The following is a 19,158-nucleotide window of genomic DNA, read 5'->3' as shown; positions in this document are numbered from 1 at the left end:
CATAGATTGGCAAACAGACACCGGGACGATGCTATCTATACACTGGCAGAATCCTGCACTGTCAAGAGAAGTGTGGTCTGATGCAGCTGTTCTGGAAACAGTCTGTTAGTACTTCATCCAATAAAGGTTATATATGCATTTTAACCTATTGGTCCCTTTTTCGGTGTATGTTCCAGGGAGATTTTCGCACAGTCCACGAGGGGACAGTTAAGAGGCAGTTGACAGTAATGGGTTGTGGGTGAGGGGGACTGTGGTCATCTGGGTTTTATTTAGAGGGAAAGGGATGAGAACATAATAGAAGTATAGGAAGACTCCTGCACGAGGAAGCATTGCCAGCCCGAGCAAACTTGAAGCAAACAGGGCAATCTAAATTTTACATTTAAACAAAGGTGCTGAGTTTTCAAAAGGGAAGAATCATGGTAAAATACATGGCATCATACCACTTAAATAAATTGCAAATCAAAATGCAAAGAACAGAAATTCACATTAAGGGAACACAGATGCGTCAAGAGACCGATCTGGTACGTTAAATGGTTGTCTGTGTGGTGGAGTGGGGAATGAGAATAGGGAGCAGTGAGACAAGAGATTAAATAGATACACAAGAGAGAGAACTTACAATAATAGCACGATGGTGTGCAGCAACCGAGACGATTAACTCATCCTCCTGCATCTGAGCTTAATACAAGTAAGCATGATCCCACCTACCTTTCAAACTAGATCAGCTCTCCCCAGATGTTTCCATAATTTCACACTGCAAAATTTTGTTCATGCCATTCTGCCTGGAATGCCACTTCTTTACTTTGAGTTGGATATGTCTGAATCATTCCTTAAGGTTCTATCCAAACACCTGTCATTCACGACAATGTTCTCGATCCTTCCTCCACTCCCCCTAAACAGAAGGAATACCCCTCCACTGAAGTCCTATCAGAGCTCTTCATGGCTCTCATACAGAATTTGTCCTTTTAAGACGAGGGATTAATAATTATTTATGTGCCTCTCTTATCTCCCATGGTAGCTCGTGATCTGGATTTATTTTAAGCCACTTTTGTATACAGCAAGTAGTTGGTAACCATTTATGGGCTAAATGAACACACGCCGATTCTGCAATTCACAAGTGCCCCTAACTGCCTGGTTTTGTATGTCTTTAGCCCTTTCTTTAGAAATCCTTTGGGTTACTGGGTTGAAATAAGTTTCTGCTCTTTTACCTAGCTTTCTGAAGCCGATTTTTACTTACTAAAGGAATCACAGCTTATTTTTTAATGTTTTATATATGAACAAGTTTAGGGAATTCTATAAAAGTGATTTTGGTTACTGGTGTTACAAACTGCTTTAGAAAATATCTGCATCCCACACTTCCTTTCCGCAAGTTTAGTTCTCTTAACATTTTTTCTCCTTAGGGGAAAGGTTACACTGCAGGTGATGAGCAAGTTCACGGGGTATGGCTTACTGAATTACTGATGCTCTGATGACACGTATCAGGGCAAAAATTCATTAGCATGATGAAGGAGCCTTCATCATCAGGTATGTGCACGTGAAAACTGCCTCTGCTAAAATTTGCAACTGCATGTCCCTGGAATTGAAGAAGGTACTGAAAAGACATTTAAAGCCTGTATGAATTGACCTGGTCTCTCCAGATGAGATGTCTTCTCAGCTAGTGTGGTTCTTTTTTTTTTTTTTCCCCTTTCTTCTAATCAATAAATTCTCATACTTGGTTGATTTCGAGGATTGATGTTTCTTTTTTATTATTTTTTCAGCCTCCATCATCTTTGAGCCTTTGATTCTGGTGTTATTTTCAGAGAGGCCAATGTAATTTCTACTGGTGTCAAAAAGTAGAATTATGCTCTTAATATTTCATGCTTTTCAAGGCTCTACATTGTAACATGACCTGTGATATTTCCCACAGAGTGTTAAATAATGGAGGAATTACTATTACTAGAACAATAGAAGGGATTCCACTCTATCATGAAAAACTTGGTCCACAATCACTGATGCCATTTTAGTGGGGGAAGTGAAGCCTAGAAATTGAATGAGTCATTTCAGTCAATGTTAGAAGGATTTCTTTGGTTTCTTGCCCCAGGGATCAAAACAGGATTTTTCTTCCTATGTGTTTTATTTGGCCAAACATAGATTTCAAAAGTTAGAAAGATCTGGGTATTAGCTTGCTAAAGTCATTTCATAATCTGCTTGATCTATCCCAGAAGAGATACTTGACTTTCCTAAATGTGATTAAGTTTCAATTCAAACCACCTCACCTTTATTACAAACACAGAATTCTTCTCACCTGGACATATTCTCCAGGATTGAGGACTTTTGATTCATTCTGAAGAGATGGCAGACATGAAGAGGGTTGAGCAGTCATCATAGACATCTCAGTGTTCATCTGGATTTCTCCCCCATACCTTGTTCACTTTCTAGTAAAGCTGCGTACATTTTATCCTCCCACTTTTCTATTTCTTGGTGGTTTTCAGTACACTTTTCACGGGGAGTTTTCCCAGTCTAGCTGCTTCCAAGTAAAACTATATAGTGCATCTTAATTCTCTCCAATCCCCTTAATTCCCCTCATGTTTAACCCCACCAAATATCTTCACCATCAGCTCTGAACAAACCCATACCATCTGGTCCTATTAAAATTGTTGGCCTATATGACAAAAACTAGTAATTCTTATTCCTTCTAGGTAGGGAAACTTGCAGCTGGAGGATAGAGACTTTCAATGTAATTCCTTAAATTTGTAGAATATCTGACTATTCTAACATATATAAGCATTACCTCCTGAAAATATTGATATTTAAATTTTAAAACATGATAATTCTTAGGAGTTTACTCTGGGTGACAACAGGGATGGCATTATCAAATTATATAATTTCTGCTACATGTTAACTAGCCTATGTGTCTTCCCTCTCAAGACACATAATTAATTAACCCAGGTACAAAACATTCCTCCTTTAAGATGATTTTGTGCTGGAAATTGCACAGTGAATTCTGCTCACATACTTTATATACAATAATAGCTCTGTCAATGCGAGTCGCAGAAAAAAATGTTTCTCTGCCTAGGACAAGCACCTAAAACTCTAAAGAACAGACAAATACCCATACACGTGAGTTCTGCATATATTACTTATGCTTATATTCTATGAGAGATGGTGTAGCACAGTTGAAAAAAAAAACAAAAATAACCATGTACAGATCTTAGAAGCAGGCAGCCCTTGGTTTGAATTCCAGTTTCCCTGTGCTTATTAGCACTTAACCTGAGATGATTTTCTTACATTTTCTCAGCTTCAGTTTTCATGATTGCAGATTAAGGATGAATATAATGACTAATCTTGTAGAACTAGTGTGAGAATTAAAGGAAATTCTTTTACTAAGGTGGTTGGAACAATCCTGACATGGGCCAAGTACTCAATCGGTGGTTGACAAATAGAGGAAGACCACTCTAACGGTTACCCCTCTAACTTCTTCCAGGCTGCTCTACTGCCCCCAGGCCTTGGTTGAATTCTATTAACAGTATCAATGAAATCCAACACGCTTTTCCAACACCCAGTCCTGGGAGGGCTCCCTACTGTGAATGCTACCACTAGGATAGGGTACAAAATTATCCACCAGTCTTCCCAAACTCCCACCAAATCAATACGGTCTACCCTTAAGAGTTGAAGTCAACTGCTACATAGTCCCCTCTAAGTACTGCCTCCTGAATCATACCATTCTGCCCCTCATTTCTTAGTTGTGACCTCATTAATACATTGCAGTCTATTTGTGAGATTCTAGTCCACATACCTTATGAAAATGTAAGTACATTTGAAGGTTAGAGCAACTCTTGTGTTTGTAATGTCAACCTGCTGGTGACTAAATGTTTTGTTAATATTAGGCAGACAACAAATACATTAAAAAGTGCATTTTATTTTTAAAATGAATTTATTTCTAGAGTCACAAAGCTCTGCTCTTGTCTAAATAATTTGCTCATCAACCACAGAATTTCTTTTAGCTTTACAATTTTTTATTCAGGATTAATTGTTTGCAATTTAACTCCTATTTTTTCATCAAACAAAGTGTATTCAATTGTAATTATCCTCCCCAAATTTAATTTTGCTCTTCTGTGCCCAAAGCTATCAAAGCTTTTGACCCGTAGGTCTTTCTGTATTATTTCTCAGTTCTCCCTGGTATTTGTAACTTCCACTAAGGACCATCTGTAGATTTAATTAACTTGTTGAATCTTTCTTCTTCCAGATCATTAATGAAGTTGTTAAATAAGTCTGCGCCCAGTGCTCATCTCTGTGGTATCTTGATGGTCCTTCAACCCCAATTATATACTACATTTCCCTTTACCATTTCCTCTTATTTACATTCCCTTGGTCATTTCCCAAGCCATTGAAGGGCTCACTTACAAATCATTTGAAATTGTATTTCAAATGAAATTTCATGTGAAATAGCTCTTGATTTTTTTAAAACCTGACTTAACTATCCTTAGTGGAGCAGCAATTTATAGTCCCAATTTCCCAAAACATCCTGCCAATTTAATGGAACAATTCAAACATTTAACGTTTAAATAATGCTCTATCAGTCTTTGAAATTAAATAGATAGTCTACTTCCAAAGGGGAAATGTCTATCCTTTCAGGAAGCCTCTTCTGATTTTTTTTTAAATTTTTTTATTTTTTGAGAGAGCAGCTGTCATGGGATAGTTACTTATGAACTATGTTTCTTCTCCCAATCTTGTTTCTTCTAAAACAGAAATATATTTTATAGCATCTAATTTCACAGTCTGTTATAATACTATTATTATATATATATTTTTATATCGGCCAGGGTCCCTTATGACTTCTCATCTACGGGTAAGAATTTTAGAATGGAGGGGTTACCTTCCAGTTAAAGACACTGGATTCAATACTCGCATTTGCCTCTACTGTCTCCATCAAACACTAATAAAATAATATAAGAGACAAATTATGAAGGTCACAAAGCCGCAAAGACAAAGCACCTTGGAGAAGAGACAAAGGAGACATAAATTTGGAAGCTAGGAAAGAGATGAATGAGTTTAACTCACTTAGAAGAGATGGGAAAAATGACTCATAGCCTGCATGGAGGAAGCAAAGAAACAACTTGACTTGCATCACCAAACTCAGAAATTGTCAGCATCAGCTGTTTCTGGAATGGCTGTGAGGCAAAGGGGAAAATTAATTGGAAATTACATTGACAGATTCCTCAGGGCCACTCCTTCACCCTATTCAGCCTGCTGTCCTTCTCCTGCCCCATCAAAGGCCACAGTTTTATTTCCAGCATAGGGTACCACAAAAACTGGAAGACAGCTGAGAGCAAAGATACTGTGGGGCCAAGGGCAAGCCGCCCCAATATGGGCCACTTTGGCATAAGAATTATTTTATGTTAAATAGCAATCAAAACCCAGAAGATTCAAGAAAAGTTCTTTCCCTCCTCTTCAACTGCCTAAAATGAATTTCGATAGAGAACCAGCTTCAGGAAGAGAGCTATCACCACAGATAACTACATTATGATATGAACTAGGCATGGTAGACAGGGAGGAACCTAGCAAGGCCTGTTTGATCACAGTCTTCTTTGTTTCTAAGTAGCCCAGCAAACATCTGTTTATCAAACACTTAACACTTTTTCATCTTCCCATGAAATGCATTCCTTTCCTCTGAAGTCCCAAATCTCTACTTCCTCCCTCTCCTTAGTTCAGAATGACATATATACCTCATGTTGCCTCAATGTCTTTGAATTTCATGTCTGTTGGATTGCCTGTAAATATGAAATCAAATTTGATTTTCTCTTATGAATCAGTCATGTCGATTTGATTCTTAGTCCAGCTAGAAGGATCTTGAAGGGCAGAAGAAATTCTTCTTGCCTGACAATACCATACTAAGATAAAGGGGATTAAGTGAAAATCTATATAATGAATTTTGAAAACCCTTTGCCTTACCCTCCCCACCTGGCTCTCAGAATGCTAGCAATGGAGTATAATTTCTCCAGAAATTTAATTCCTTCCATTAGATTGGAAGAATCTTCTCTATAAGATTGGAACAGCTCAAAAAGAATGAACCTAAAATCATTTTACATCAATACCCTGCATAGGTAAACTGAGGTTTCCACCAATGCTTTAATGTCTCACTCATAAAAGTGAGCAGATAGCTAAGGCTACTGGATGTGTGAGAAAAGGGAGAGATAAGAACTAGCAGTAAAAAAATCACATTAGAGAAAACAGATGATATTAATTTAAAAAAAAACTTCAAAAATTGTTGCTGTCTGCTCAAAAATACCAAAGAAGATTACTACCTACAAGAATTAGAAACAATATAAAAAGAAGATTCAGGAAATAGTAGTAAAACGGGATAGCAGAAATGAACAACAATAACTTTGGAAGATAAAGTTGATGAAATGATGAAATATCTCTGCCTCCCCAACAAAGAAAAGTAAAATAAAAGGAGAAACAGATGAAAAATGAGGCAGAAGTAATCAAACAATCAGTCTAATCTAAAGGTCTAACACCCAAATAATAGGAGTTTTAGAAACAGAAAACAAAGACAATTCAGGGGAGTAAAATTTCAAGGAATTTTTTTTTTTAATCCCAGAAAAAAAAAAAAACAGGAATTTTCAAATTGAAAGGCTCTTCAAAATTCTCAGTACACTGGTTTCATAACAGGCCCTCGCAAAGGCACATCATCATCAAATTTTATAACACTGAGAATTTTAAAAAGTCTAGAATTTTCCAGAAAAAGAAAAGTCAGATGTCATTCAAATAGTCAAGAATAGAACAACACTGCACTTCTCAAAAGTTATACTGAAAAATAAGACAACAGAGTTACCCCTACAATGTTCTTAAGAAAATTGCTTTTTAATCTAAAATTCTAAACCCATCCAAACTATCAACTAAGTACGAAGGTAGAGTAAAAACATTTTCAGACATGCAACATTTGAAACATTTGAACAATTTATCTTCCACGCACTCTTTCTCAGGAAGCCAATTAAAGTATGTGTCCTATAAAAATGAGGTTGTAATTCAAAGAAGAGAAACAGGCAGGATTCAGGAAACAGGAGATTCCGCAAGAAAGAGATGATGTTGAAAGGAGATCCAAAGAAAAGGGCTCTGACAGAAACCTAAAGGGCTAACGGTATAGAATGGAGGAGGTCAGAAGGCTTTGGAAAAAACTTCTTTTGAGTGAAAGTTATAAAATATAAAATGCGTGTCACATGTTAGGAGGAGATGATTATTCAAGGAAAATTTAGGATTGAATCAAGGCTGAGTGAATGAAACACTGGGTGAATAAACAGTAACGAAATGAGATAATAATTAAATCCAGATAAAGAAAGCATTTGTGTAATATAGGAGAACTAAGGAGAGCTAACTGTGTGGCTCCCATGTAAATGTATTTACATACACATAATAAGGTAAACACTGCATACTGGTCTCATCACAATTGAAGAAGAGGGAAATGGGAAGTGCCCGTGTCTGTCTGTGTGTGTACTGTGGGTGAGAAGTTGAGAAAGACATCAATCTTGTTTTTCCATGGTGGTCCACAGATAATGCCTAAAACTGAGAAACCAAGAAATGGTGATAATAAGTGTATGCGTATGAGAGATATGGGGAAGAAGATGAAGTACTCTGGAGAGGAGCAATGCAGTAGGACCAGAGCAAAGAGTTGCTGTTCCTTCATAAGCGGCCATGTAAAGCCACTCAACTTTTAAAACTATGTGCATCAGAGAAGGACAGTACAATAGATCAATCAGCACAAGACTTGACGAGGAACTTCATAAAGCAGTAAAATCAGATGCACAATAACCATGCAATACACATTCAATTCTAGTAGTCATCAGAAAAGTGCAAGTTAAAACCAGAACACGGTACCATAACAGCAGGATGGCTGACATAAAAAAGAATCTAAGCACTGACAAAGCTATGGTATGATTGGAATTTCCACTTATTACTACTGGGAATATAAGTACGAACACTTTGGGAAACAGTTTGGTAGTATCTATTAAAGCTGAACCGAAGCATACCCAGCAATTCTGTTCCTAGATATACACATATATGGGAATATTTGTATACAGGCACCCAAAGACATATAGAAGGACATTTATTGTAGTAAAATAACCAAAACTGTCAAGAGTTCAAATGTCCAAGAACAGAATGGATGCATACGTTTTTGCATAGCCACAAAATGGAATACTATTCCAGAACAATTTAAAAACCACAGCTATAAAGGTAAATCTTACAAATCGAATGTCCAACAAAAGAAGTCAAACAAAAGAGGCCATATAGTTTAATTCCATTTGTATGATGTTCAAAAACAGGCAAAACTAGTCTATGGTGTTAGAAGTCAAGACAATGGCTCCTCTTGGTGGGGTCTTGGAAGAGGATAGGAGACAGGGCTTCTGGGATACAGATAATCTTCTAATCTTCTTTTTAATCTTGGTTTGGGTTTCAAAGATTTTCTTAGCTAAAGAAAATTCATTGAGTTGTATATATTTATGCTTTGTGTGCTTTTCTATCTACATATTACAACAAAATAAAAGCTTATTATCTTTCTGTATGTTTTCCAGACTTTCTGCTTTTTTCTCCTCCTGAACTTCTAGGATTATTTCAGGGCCTTAAGATCACCCTTAAATAAGAGGGGATGGAATGTGACATTTACCAAAAAAAGGTTTTAGTAGATGATAAGTCTGCGAAGGATTACAAAAACCGGGGGCGCCTGGCTGACTCAATCGGTTAAGCACCTCCGACTCTTGGCTTCAGCTCAGTTCATGATCTCAAGGTCATGACATTGAGCCCCATGTAGGGCTCCATGCTCAGTGGGGGGTCTGCTTGAGATGCTCTCTCTCCTCCTTTGGCCCACCTTCGGCTCACCTTCTCTCTCCCTTTCAAATAAATAGTCTTTTTAAAAAAAATACAGAAACTGAACAGAGCAAGGGAATGTGACAGAGAAATGATTCTTCAGAAATTCCTTCAACAATGCAGAGAACTTATGAGAACAACAGAAACTACCTATCATGCTGTAGAAGCAAATTCCAATCTCAAGCTGTTTGAGCTTCCTTTCCCTCACCTATAAAATGAGGATAATAGTATTAGCTATCTTCCAACCCATTTAAGTAATTGCCATAGTGGGTGGCACATAGTCACTTCAAAAATATTGGCAACAGGTATGTTCATAGACTGAGGAAAAGGGGACGTCCTTCTCTCAGTCGCCCAGCACTTGTATGCTAATAACTACCAAAACATAAGATAGTTCCGATCATGAAAATGTATTTATTTGGCATTAAAATAAGTTTTCCTTGAGGGGAAAAAATGAGGGTTGTTAAATCAGAAAAAGATCTGCAGGCATACATGAAACAGACTTCAGATCTCATACAATCCTTATCTACAAACATCTGTTCAGAGGTCTTGTTTCCTTCTGATTTTTCAAATTTCACTTCTCTGAGGATGTGTCATGCCATACCCTACCATGTGAGAGGTGCTTTATTGTAGATAATATTTATTAATCCCGGTCGGAGTGGCATTACTGAGAGGCTAACAGTGCTTTTATTCCACTTCAAGTTCAGAGGTTGGATGGTGAAACAGAAAGCCCCCTACTGGAATACCAGCTCAATGTTTATAACTCTCTGAAATTGGAAAACTCATTTGAACCTACCTGAAAATGTTTCTTTGTAAATTGGATATGACGCTTATTTCACAATGGTTTCTTGAGGTACTCTAAAAAGAAAATGGCTTGGAGAGATTCAGTGACTATGAAGAGTTCTAAGTATTAGCTACAATGGATAACATTGCTCTCAAATATAGAGGCTATAAATGACAGTCTGTGCACTGCTGATTCTTTACCACCTACTAATTTATTATCATCTGCTATTTACTAAGTAGACTTTCTCTAGTTCTTAGAACATTGAGAGATCCTTGCAGCTCAGGAAGCTATATAATTTGGTCAATGACACATCATGGAGAGTAGCTGAGGTTGTCCAGCTTGAAAGGTTATACTGTGCCCCACTATCCCGGTGTAAGAATGCTCTATGGGTATTACAGTGGCACCCCTCTGGCACTTTCAAGATTAAACCTCCATGTTAATGAGTTGGGGGAAGAGAAATTAACACTCCTATAAGGGAGAGACTAGGGGTGGCATGACAGAATAATGAAGAAAATTTAAAAAGCATGGAATTTTAAACAGCCAGAGAATTCAAGTCCCAGATGTCCTCCTTATTACCTATACAAACTTTAGCAATTTCTTTAATCTCGTAGCTTCTGTTCCATCATCTGTAAAACCAGGATGATAATACATCCTTTGTGCAGTTGTTATGAGATTAAAAGAGAGGTGACATGGGTCCTGGAAGCATGCATTTGACATTGTAAAGACCTGTCCTACACGAAATATTTCTATTATGCCAGTCCCATTCTAAAGAACAAAGTATTAACTAAAGTACTATGGGGAAAGTTAGTCTCTCAAACCATCAATGTGGTGTAGACAGTATACAGAGGAATCACAGTGGCACACTCAGAATTCAGAGTTCAGTGAAGAAAAACAACGCGCAAGAGATGTACTCTGGCAAAGTGTCAAAGCCCTTTTAATCAGCTTCGCCTTTTTGAAAAGGACTGCGAAGGATGGTGTTTAAAAGCCTGGGCTTTGAGGCAAAAAGAACTGCTCAAATCACAGCTCTGACACTTGTTAGCCCTATAATCTTGGGCATATTACTTGGCGGTTTTTAATCTCAATTGACTCAGTAAATGAGGATAATCATTCATTTATTCACTAAGTATTTTTTGAGTGCACGCTAAGTGTCAGGCACTCTTCTGAGAGCTGGAGCTACGTTGCAAACATTGACAAAAGTCTCTGCCATCCATGTAGTCAGCCTTTCAGTGGGAGGAAGACACAATAAACAAGACAGATAAGTGATACAGTCAATGCCTTAAATGGTGGCAAGTACGGTGAGGGGGGTAAAAAAACAGAGAAAGGAGTAATTATTATTGTTTGTAGCAAATTTGGGGGGTGAAATGTTAGTCGGTTAAAGTTTTTATTTATTTAATAATCTCTACCCCCCCCCCCAACGTGGGGCTCAAAGAGATCAAGAGTTGCACACTCTTGGGGCGCCTGGGTAGCACAGTCGTTAGGCATCTGCCTTTGGCTCAGGGAGTGATCCTGGCGTTCCGGGATCGAGTCCCACATCAGGCTCCTCCGCTGGGAGGCTGCTTCTTCCTCTCCCACTCCCCCTGCTTGTGTTCCCTCTCTCGCTGGCTGTCTATCTCTGTCAAATAAATAAATAAATAATCTTTAAAAAAAAAAAAAGAGTTGCACAGTCTTCTGACTGTGCCAGCCAGGTGGGGCTGCAATTTTAACAGACTGTAGGTAAGACCACGCTGACAAGTGATATCTGAGTAGGGACCTGAAGGAGGTAAAGAAATAAATCATGTATATAAAGAACATTCCAGCAAGAGGGAACACCACGTGCAAATTTCCTGAGGTGTGCTTATGGGCTTGAAAGATGGCAAGTGGGAACACTACAGAGTTATCTGCTGAAATTAGGTAAGCGATATGGGGTTGGAAGATGCTGATCAATGACTGGTTTCTGAGTTGAGGTTTATATAACATAATATGTCAAACACTTAGCACAAGATCTAGCCTAAGCATTAAATGATAAGTATTTAAATATTCCTTCACCATTCTGACTCCAATCTTCAGAGATCAGAGAAACAATGCCAGAGACGGCAAAAAATTATGTAGAGAAAAACACCTCAGGAAATTTGCACGTGGTGTTCCCTCTTGCTGGAATGTTCTTTATATACATAAATGCTTAACCAACTGAGCCACCCAGGCACCCTTAAACTGTTGGTAGGAATGCAAGCTGGTACAGCCACCCTGGAAAACAGTATGGAGGTTCCTCAAGATGTTAATATACACCCCCCCTGCTTGTGTTCCCTCTCTCACTGGCTGTCTCTATCTCTGTCAAATAAATAAATAAAATCTTTAAAAAAAAAAAAGATGAATGGATAAAGAAGATGTGATGCATAATACAATGGAACATTACTCAGCCATCAGAAAGGATGAATACCCACCATTTACCTGGACATGGGTGGAACTGGAGGGGATTATGGTAAATGAAATAAGTCAATCAGAGAAACACAATTATCATATAGTTCCACTCATATGTGGAACATAAGGAATAGTGCAGAGGACAGTAGGGGTGGTGGTGGGGAACTGAATGGGAAGAAATCAGAGAGGGAGACAAACCATATGAGACTCCTGACTGTGGGAAACAAACTGAGGGTTATGGAAAGGGAAGTGGGTGGTGGGATGGGGTAACTGGGTGATGGGCATTAAGGACGGCACATGACGTGATGAGTACTGGGTGTTATACTGAACAGATGAATCATTGAATATTATATAAAAAACCAATGATGTACTATACCTTAGTTAATTGAATTTAAATAAAAAAATAAAAACAACCATAAATGTCTTCAAAATACTAATGCATGGAGTTTATAGGGAACACACAAGTGACTGTGGTACTTCCACATATCTGAAGACCAAACATCTAGAAAAGTTAAAGCTTGTCATTGGTTGCTTGACATCATTTTTAATGAAAGAGAGTGTCATAATAATTTGCTGAGAGTAAATCAGAAAGTGCTTAAAAGTGCAATTTACAGCCTTTAACTGTTCTAATCAAGCAGTCCAATCCAGAAGGACTGCTTGGCAATTTAAGAACCTGGGAATCACCATATCTGGCTGTGCTTAGTAGGGTCAGGGATATGCTCTGACAGGCCAGGGAGGAAAGAGGAACTTACTTATCTTAAAATGAACCACCTAGTTTACGTATCAAAGTTTTTCTCATAGATACCAGTGCTGCTGTCATTCAGAAACATGCTATACAAATCCCATATGATCTCTTCTCGATTTCTTATCATTAACACCTTGGTGTGAGAGTAGCAACAGGGATGAAAGAAAAGTGATTAGGACACATATTTTGGTTTGGAGATACTGTGGGATAATAATTGAAATATCAAGTTAATATTTTGTAGGTTTTGCGGGGCAAGGGAGAGAAGTTAAGCTATGTCTGTCAGCTATGCTACAGGGATGGGTGGTAGGAAGAGAGGGGAGAGAAAACAAGTCAACAGGCAGTCACGTGTGATACATTTTAGGAAAGGGAAACCCAGGTTGATGTGCAGCATGCTGGAAGGGGAGTGACCTTGACTAAGGAGGCAGAAAATATTTTTGAACAACAGCTTAAGCTAAGATCTGTGTGAAAGAACAAGGGAAGCTGAGGACTGGTTATGGTGGGGTAAAAAGGAAAGTGGAGAAAGCAAGCAAAGAGTTCCACATAGAGCCAATACCACAGGCAGGGGCCTGAGGTAGAAAGATTATTGCTTTGAGAAAATCTGAAAAAGGTCAGTGTGGGAAGGGATTGATTATAACGTGGCATGGGGAAGTGGCTCAGAGTGGGTCAGCAATACTACTGAAAGGAAGCTGGAGTTTATGCCACAGGTACTGGAGACCATTTAAGGTTTCTCAGCACAGAAGTAATTTGATCGTATTTGTATTTTACAGCGTTGATATTGGCTGCAATGCAGGAAGAATATTTTTTTCCTGAGGGAGGAAATGGACTTGGGGTCTAAAGACTTGCCTTCTAGCCATTCCAGGCAAAAACCATTCTAATGATTCAGATGAGGCAGTAGGATGGAGAGGAAAAAAAAAAAAAAAAAAGACTGCAGTAACTAATGGGGAAGTGAGGGTGAAGGAGAAATCAAGGATAATTCTGACTACATATGACCTAAAAATATCAGGAATAAGGGTGTGTGATTGACAACAATAATTTTCTTATTCTTCCCAAGATATACCATGAAAATAGTGTTGTGTCTTTGGAGACTACCACAAAAACTAAGAGATCCTTACTATCTATTGATTCAAAAAATATTTTGGTCAACTGCTGTGTGCCAGGCACTGTTCTGGGTACTAAAGATACAGTGGCAATAAGACCAAAAGCCCCTCCTCATGGAGCTTAAATCCTGGGCAGGCCATCAGACCATACAAAGAAAAGCATGATCATATCAGACAGTGACAAAGCCTTCGAAGACAATAAAACAGTGACCAGGAGGAGGGCATGTATTATTTTATTTTATTTGGGGGGGTGCACAGTGGGAGGGGCAGAAGGACAAGCAGAGTCCCCACTGAATGCAGAGCCTGACGTGGGGCTGGATCCCAGGTTCCTGAGATCATGACCTGAGCCATAGTCAGATGCTTAACCAACTGAGCCACCCAGGCTCCCCAGGACATGTATTATTTTAGTTAGGGATGAGTGTCTCTCTGAGGAGATAACTCTTGAACAAATACGTAACATGAGGGAGCTGAAAATTCTAAGCAAACCAAAGAGTAAAAGAAACAGGACTACTGTGTTCTCAGAAAATCAAGGAGACCATTATGACTGGAAAAGATGGCATACAAGTGAGGGGAGCACACTGAACTGAAGGGGGCAGGTAGGTAACAGGGGGGGAGACCCAGAGTGTGTAGTCTCACAGGCCATTGTAATGACTTCGACTGTGTGAAAATAGGGAACTATAGAGGATTTGGGACAGAGGAATGACTAAATCTAAATTATTTAACAATGTCCCCTGGATTACTTTGTTGAACGGAGACTATAATTGCACCACCGGGAAAGGAAGGTAGGTCAGGTTTCTACGTTCATCTGGATTAGAGATGATGAGGTCATGTCCGAGAATGATAGTGGTAGAGATGTGTAATTTAGATTCCAGATAGATGTTCGAGGCCAAGCAAAGATTTAGATATGCAGTGAAAACCAAAAGTTAAGAACGATTTCAAGATCTTGATCCAGGGAATGTGAAAGGATAGATCCCTGCTATCGACTGGAAGACCAATGAGGGAGACCACAGGAGGAGCAACGTGAGACGGAGAAGGATCAGAGGTATTCTAGATTACTGGAGAGCCTCAATGACCACTCTTTTCTATTGTTTTAAATTAACATATCTGTGAGCAACATGGAAGTCGGTGTGCTGCCAGCAGAGAGAACATTACAACGAAAAGCTCAGGGATTGGTAAAACTAAATAAATAAAAGGTGCATTTCAATGGCCAGAAGTAGTTTAGAACAGGCAGGACTGTAGATTATGTGAAGGAGAAGGAGGAGATAAAGCTAGAGAGGTAAGACCAGTCACCGAGGTCTTTCTTTGTATATCACGCGGTGGAATTTGCCTTTATCTCCTAAGCACTGAGAAGGTAATGAAAGGTTTTCTCAGCACGGTATTCCTTAACAAAATGAAATCATGATAAGAAAACCTTTCAGTACCTCCTCAGTGCTTATAAGATAAAGTGTCCCCTCATGGACTCAATCTACTTTAGCTAAAATTGTGGCCACCCACAGATAACTTTAAGGTCTCTGTTAAACTGGAGAATGCTTTAAAATCACATTAGCCCACCAAGCCAGAAACTGCTTATCTCTTCAACCATTACCAGAATGAATGCATACATGCTGATGTTTGATTTATCATATTTTGGACCCGACTGAACATATTCAGGCAACTACCTTTTCTAATCAGTGGATTCTATGAGGAGAGAGTGATGCAAATCGCAAGAGTTATATTCCCTCTCAGTCTGTCTATTGGCTTCAATTAGTCTTTTTTCCACATGATCTATAGCACAGTATGTATTCTGGGATACAAAGAATTCTTAGATACTGGTTACTAGAGAAAGGTTGTAATTTCTGGGTTCCGGTTGGTCATATTTTCACAGACACTTGGACTTCCTTTCTGGTTAGCCATTGTGCTTCAAGTTACAGTGGTGTTTGTATTCCCCAGGGTATAGGATTAAAAATGAGTATATGAACCAAACTCCTGACTTTCACAGTTCAGTAGTGTGAGCTTTCCTGGTGGGGAACAAGAATTGCTCGTCATATAAAGAGTCAGGAATTATTTTTTGCTTTACTAAGTAGACAAGGTAATACCTAATAGCTTTCGTTTATTTGATGGGGAAGACCAATCTATTAAAAAGATTGGCTCCCTTCACTTTGCTTTCTCGAAAGGCATGCTGACAGAGCTACTTAAAATACACGAAATTTTTATATTAACGGCATTTCTGTCCTCCATCCCAAAATGATATAGTTTGACTTAGGTGTCTTTTAAATGAGATTTCAATTGGAGTTATTATGACTTGGGATTTACAAAATGAAAAGACTGGACCATGTGAAATTTAAGGTCCTTCCCTGTACCCATTCATTTATTCATTTATCAAGTGTTTACTGAACTCAAATGTAATAGGGTATTTAAACTGGACTTCTCCCATGCCAGAGATCTGGCAGATGATAATGCATTAAGGATCCCTGCATTCCGAAGCTGAGTGCTAGATTATTTTACAATACTTCCAAAAATCAATTGTGCCTACGTTAACCATTAACCACCTTCCAGATTTGTAAACAAAGGTCTAGAAATTCAACAAGGTATGTTGACAAGGCCCAGAGTAAGGATTTTGTTCGAGAAAGTTTTTCTGGCATGCTAACTGCTCAAGGTGAATTTTTTTTTTGGGGGGGGGGGAGTGAAGGGAGAGAGGGAAGACCTTCCTCTGAAGGCTCGCCGATGGGTGACAGACTTCAAGGACACACACAAATGTCCTCCGGATAGTGAAGGACATAGCAACTGGTATTTGATTCATACCTCAGAAATCTAAAAGTTAATGCCTGGATCTGTGGCTGCCTCAGCCACATGGCAGAGCAAAAACAAACAAACAAAAAACCACATTAAGAGAAGGCTGCAGTTGGGGTGATGGAGGGGAACAGTATCTGCTTTGTGGGGATCCTACAGAAGAGTGTCATAGCTTCCACCTAGTTATCTGTGAATCTTACAGGGCCAAGGAGTCACAAGAGAGGAGGGGACCTTCACAAGTTTAGAGCTACAGAAGGATGAAAAGGTTGTCCGTGTCAATGGAACTTCACTTGGAAAGCCCTAGTGACTGAAGACCTTCACCAAAGCATCTCACGAAGCAAGAACCAGCAGCTGCACATCTCCCATCCAGAAGACCTCAATGCTGGAAGACCACCGTACTGGTTCTATGAGGCCTTATCCTCTCTCCCATAACACTCTCACCCTGGGTAAGACTCAGGACACCTATGAATTTTAAAATAGCATACTGAAAGAAAAAAAGGGAAACTGTCCACACCTGCTTCTCACTGTAGACTTCTTAGATCGAGGCAGCCAGATGAGTGGGGACAGTAAAAAGTTACTACTTAGTGTTAATACAATATTGACTTAGTTGCTTAACTGAGACTTTTTTTAGTCCTGAAAGCTCCCAAATAACACAAGGATCTGATAAGCCATAGTGAGATCAGCATCTTCCTGGCATTTTTTTTTTCTGTGCACAGTGCCTGTGTGTCTGTGCATAAAAACTGGACTCATACTGAACATGCCATTTTTACTTTATAATGTCTAGTGCATAGAGCGTGCTCCCCAGATCCAGGAAAATTTAAAAATATTCTCCATTGGGGCAGTACTCTTCTGATTCTCATTTTTTCAAGCAAGAAACTGAGGCACAAAAGATAGAAGTAACTTCCCAAGATAACAGAGCAAGGCTGCAGAATTGGACAGTATGCTTCCAGAGTTTATATTCTTAAGTGTACATCTCCCATCTCATTAAATACTCTTCCTCCGTAGGTTTTAAAGGTTCCAGACAATCATTACCTGTAATTTATTTCACTAATTCTCTATTGTTATAAACCTAGGTTGCTTCCGGTGTATTAATATTTCAAATGCCATCCTTTCAAAGTTTTAAGTATATCCTCAAACCCCATTCATGTACCCATCTCTGATTATTCTCTCAGTGGAAATTCCTAAGGAAGTTTGATGAATGAGCTTGGACCATGTTAAGGTTTTGCTAAGAGGATTACTCCCATGTTATACAGAAAGGCTGACGGTGCTCCCATCACATAGATAGTCAGGAGTGGAATTTGGGAAGAGGATCCAGGTTTCCTGGTGCCAAACTGAGAATCACAATGTTGTTTTTCTATGTGAATTTGGGGAATCAAGAAAGGGGTAAGGAAATATTTGTAGAAGGAACAGTGGGTAACCTTTTTGATGAGGTCTCACCTCTGCCTAGGTACAAAGCCACCTATGCTATCAATAATGGAATGAGAACTTGGTGTTATGTCTTCAATCTCAACTCCAACAAATGGGAAACAATAGCAAGAAAATATCATCTCCAAGAACCATATCTAGTTCATGCCATTGTTTCAAGTGAATTAACTCAACTCTTTCCCCAGAGCAAAACTCTGGGGCATAAATTAATGTGTTTGCTTGATACAAAATTATATAAAATGTTTATGGGACCAGAGAGGATATGAATTGTTAAAGATGACGTGAATAAAAACACTTTATATTTGAATGGTACGGTGCAAGGCCACAAGAGCTGGCAGAAAGACTAGCGACCTTGGTAGTAGCAGATGAACAGAAGGCATGGCTCCACCATTTACCTGCCGAGTGTCCTTGGGGAAGTAGCCTATGATTTTTGAGTCTCAATTTTATCGCCTAGTAAATTGAGAACAGAATTAACGATAGATATCATTTCCAGACACCTCCTAAATGCCAGGAATCTATCAAGTGATTTAAATCGATGATTTCATTTAATCTCACCATAATATTATGAAATAAATAACACTAATAGCCCTCTTTTTAGTGGCTATCAAGCTTAGAAACATTACATATATCTGATCCCATTAGCATAGGTTCTGAAACCCCATCTCAAAATGAGCTAGTGTGGCTTCAGAGATTGTGCCCTTAACCCCTATTTTGTTTACTCTCTTCCTGCCTAAGGCACAACAAAGAAGTTGAAAGGAATACGTAAAAACAATGCACATAATGAAGCAGGAAATTATGGCTCATTCGTCATAGGAGAACAAAATATATCTGGTCTTCCATAGAATCTGTTTCGTTTAAGTGCCCTTGGACACAGGTAATGCAATCAAGAGGCAAAACATGACTGGAAGGTGTATGAACTTTGGAATAGCCATACATGGGTTAGAACCCCAACTCCACTAGTGACTGGCTGAATAACACACCTCCGTGTTCAAAAGGGTGAAACTAGCTGCCTCACAAGAAGTAACAGATGCAGACTTTTGGGGACTTAGCTGGGCAGTAGGCTAATGCAAATTTCATTTCACAGAGGCTAAACACTTCATGAGGCA

The 19,158-nt window shown here is 38.9% G+C and overlaps 1 protein-coding gene across 2 annotated transcripts in view; it reads right to left on the bottom strand.

Annotated features, from left to right (window-relative positions):
* NELL1 (neural EGFL like 1) overlaps positions 1 to 19,158 on the bottom strand; it is an 818,389-nt gene that overhangs the window by 189,000 nt on the left and 610,231 nt on the right. The gene's annotated exons all lie outside the window — the stretch shown is intronic.

Source organism: Ursus arctos, unplaced genomic scaffold (genome assembly GCF_023065955.2).
Source record: "Ursus arctos isolate Adak ecotype North America unplaced genomic scaffold, UrsArc2.0 scaffold_23, whole genome shotgun sequence".
Lineage (NCBI taxonomy): Eukaryota > Metazoa > Chordata > Mammalia > Carnivora > Ursidae > Ursus > Ursus arctos.
This window is presented reverse-complemented; position numbering and strand designations above follow the sequence as displayed.